This window comes from Octodon degus, unplaced genomic scaffold (assembly GCF_000260255.1).
Source record: "Octodon degus isolate 3935 unplaced genomic scaffold, OctDeg1.0 scaffold00163, whole genome shotgun sequence".
NCBI classification, from domain to species: Eukaryota; Metazoa; Chordata; class Mammalia; order Rodentia; family Octodontidae; genus Octodon; species Octodon degus.
This window is the reverse complement of record NW_004524739.1, coordinates 4,800,191-4,803,771: the sequence shown is the minus strand read 5'-3', so window position 1 is coordinate 4,803,771 and position 3,581 is coordinate 4,800,191.

The window sequence follows — 3,581 nt, the reverse complement described above, 5'->3', positions numbered from 1 at the left end:
CCCCTACCCCCGCCCCGCCCCCCTCTGCCCGGACCCCGCCTCCGCCCCGGCCCCCCACACGGGGGCGAAGTCCAGTCTCGGCGCCTCCCCCACGCCCCCGCATCCTCAGCGGGGTCCGCCCTCTGGGTCAAGGCTGTGATCTCGCGGTGCTCCGCGTCGCTCCCTTCTGCTCCTGACCCTAAGGATCCGGTCCGGATGCCCCAAGCTGAGACCCTCCCCTCAACCCCGCCCCGCCCCACCCCACCCCAACTGACCCCGCCCCGCGGCCCCTCTTTGTTCTGCAGCGGGGTCCGCGCGGCCCGCGCCGCCCTCAGGACCCTGGAGGCCCGAGCCAGCGAGTGGCCGCGCGGGCGCCTCCCGCCTTTGTGCCGTGGCGCGTGGCCGGGACCTCCCCACCCGGGAGTCTGCGGTTGCTGTCTCAGGTTCTCCCCCTGGGAAACCCACACCGAATGTGCAGCCCAAAGCCTGGCGTCTGCCGCGTCGTGGTTTCTCATCCGAAGTGCTCCTGGCGAAGGGTCACTGTGAGAGTCACCGTGAAAACACGCCCGGGACAGCTGCCGGCGTCAAGCGGCTGATGGCCTCCGTGCCCTGGAGCGCTCTCCACTGGGAAGCCGAGGTTGAAGTCCTGCGTGCCTCTCCCCAACACTCCGCACATTTTTGTCCCTCCAAGTCTCTGAAATCTCTTTCCCTGGAGGACCTGCCCAGATCTGCGGGCCTCCACACCCTGTGGCCATTTCCCGTCCCCTGGACATTATCTTGTAAAAATATCGGGCATAGTCTGCATTCAAAGAAATGGGCAGGGCTGGTGAGAAGGCTCAGGGGTCTAAAGCACCTATGTGGAACAAGCTTGGTAAAGCACAGGGACACATACACACACACACACACACACACACACACACACATTAAAAAAAAAAGAAAAGAAATGGGCAGAACTTAAAACCTGTAGTTCCAGTCGCATAAAATGGTTTACTTGGCATTTATTTCTGTACAGTACAGAAATCTGTAATCTAATTTAACATATATAGTTTTTATTTATTTGTGTGTGTGTGTGTGTGTGGCCAGCTCAGCCCACCAGGGGGCGGGGCTGGCTGGCATGTAGTGCCCGGGATTGAACCGCAGTCCCTGTGCTTTGCCAAGCCTGTCCCAAGCAGGTGCTTTAGACCACTGAGCCATCTCACCAGCCCCCTATTGTTTATTTTTAATCAAGTCATAGTATGTGTAAATATGGAATACTCTGATGGTTCAGAACCCTTAGTTCTGTGAGTTTTGACCAATGGAATTCGCCTGTAATTCACCCTGATCAGGAGGATACAGACATTTTCAGCTGGTTGTGGTGGTGCACACCTATAACCCAAGCACTCGGGAGGCTGAGGCAGGAGGATCCTTTTGAGTTGGAGGCCATCCTGGGCCACAAAATGAGCTCAAGGCCAAACTACATAGTGAGACCCTGTCACCAAAAAAACCCAAAAAACAAACAAACAAACAAAAAAACCAACCAAACAAACAAACAAAAACACTAGCGAGGAGACAGGTAAATAGCTCTGTGGCATAAGTACAAGCACAACATCCGGGGTTCAATCCCTAGTATCAAAAAAAAAAAAAAAAAAAGAAAAAAGAAAAAAAAAGAAAGAAAGAAGAACAAGATAAACATTTTCTAGCTCTCCAGGGTGTTCTTCTGGAACGCTTCCCAGTGAATGTGCGCTTCACATCTCATGGTGCCATTTTAACTTTTTTCACCCTAGATAAGTTTCACCTTAATATAAATTAATATAAAAGACACATTTTTTTTCTTTCTCTTGAGGAAAAAGAATTGTTGAGTCATAGGGTAGCTGTACATTTAATGATAAGCAGCAAATCCGTTGTGGAAAGTGATGATATCAGTTTACCTTCTCACCAGCAGGGTAGGACGGTTGTAACTGCCCCTAAACATTTACAGTTGCTAATCTTCTGACTCTCAGCCATTCTACTGGATGTAGGTAGCTCCTTATAGCATTCCTTTTCAAATGATCAGCATAAATACACGATTTCAAAGCCACCAAAAGCTGTTCGGTAAAGCGGATTCCCAGCTATTCAGTAATCTCCCTGGAAGGTGTGTTTTAGGAGTGGCCTGTGTCTTGCCTTAAATTAACTTTCTTTTTGACTCTCTGCCTTTCTTCCCATGGACTAAGCCGCCAGGAGAAGGCGGAGGAGGAAAGACTGCCTGTGGCGTGCATAGCTGTTGGCTACTCGCCTCTCCAATGTTAATGAAAGCCCAATACATATTGTGGAATGAATGCCAGACACTGTTCTAGACAAGTTTCACCATCTAGCAGATTTGATTCAGAGGACTGGTGGATTCCCTTTGGATAAAGCCTAGACATAAGTGATACCAATAAAAATGTGTTAAATGAATGTTGGTGAAAAAAATCCCCAAGAGCTCTTGAAGGCAGAGCTGGCTGTGTGGGTGTTTTGTTCTTAAGCACTTCCTATCTGTCCTGTCAGCTGCTGCAAACAATGAAAACACATTTCTGTTGCCCAGCTTCACTCTTCACTCTTCACTCTTGTGGCCACAGTACCCCAGTATTTCTTGGGGGAGTTATCTTCCTCTGCTCAGCTCACAGTTCCAGTAGCCCCAGGGCTCCTGACCAGAGCCTAACCAATCAGATCATCTCAACAATGGCTGGCTGCTCAGGGCCTTGCACGGCCAATCTGGTCCGGCCCTGGGCTTGGAGTCACATGGTTGGGCAAGAAAGCTCTGTGTTTCCTGCTGGACTAGGAATGGTGAGGACAGATGCACAGAGAGGTGAGGCCAAGGGAAAGTGTGTTATGAATGAAGAGATGGGGCAAGACACTGGCATGAGTTCCTGGCAGAAAGGACATGTCCCCAGTGTCCCCAACTCCCACCCCCACATGAATAAAAGCAGGAAGAACAAGAGAAAAGGAGGATGCGTCCTGAGCCAGATTTTAGGGGCAGGTACGCCTTGGGAGAGATTTGGAGCAGTTATTCAAAAGTTTTGAGCAAAGGAGTCATGATCTTATTCACAGTTCTGCTATGTGAGGCTTTGTTTTCTTTTTTCCTTTTTTTTTTTTTTTAGCACTACTGGGGACCAAACTTGGGACCTTGTGTTTGCTAGACAGGCACTTATGCCACTGAGTGATATCCCCAGCCCCTTAGTCACAGTTTTAGAAAACTATTGTGTCAGGCACGGTGACGCACACCTGTAATCCCAGCACTTGGGAGGCTGAGGCAGGAAATTGCTGCACATCTGAGGCCAGCCTGGCTAAAGAATAAGTTCAAGGCCAACCTGGGCTACACACAGTGAGACCCAGTCTCAAAAAACAAACAAAAACAAAACAAAACACCACTATGGGAACGAGTGTAGGAGTGGGCATTGGAGTGGAAAAAAAGAGAAACAGAGGCTGCCAGCAAAACGGAGAAGAGCTGTGGATATATCTCAGTGGCAAGCTCAAGGTCCTGAGATCGATACCCAGTATGCAAAACAGAAAACAAAACAAAATAGAGATGATAAAGAAAGTGTGTTAATACACATCCATAGGGGGCCAGGGGGATAGCTCAGTTGAATAAACACGTGTCTGGCAAG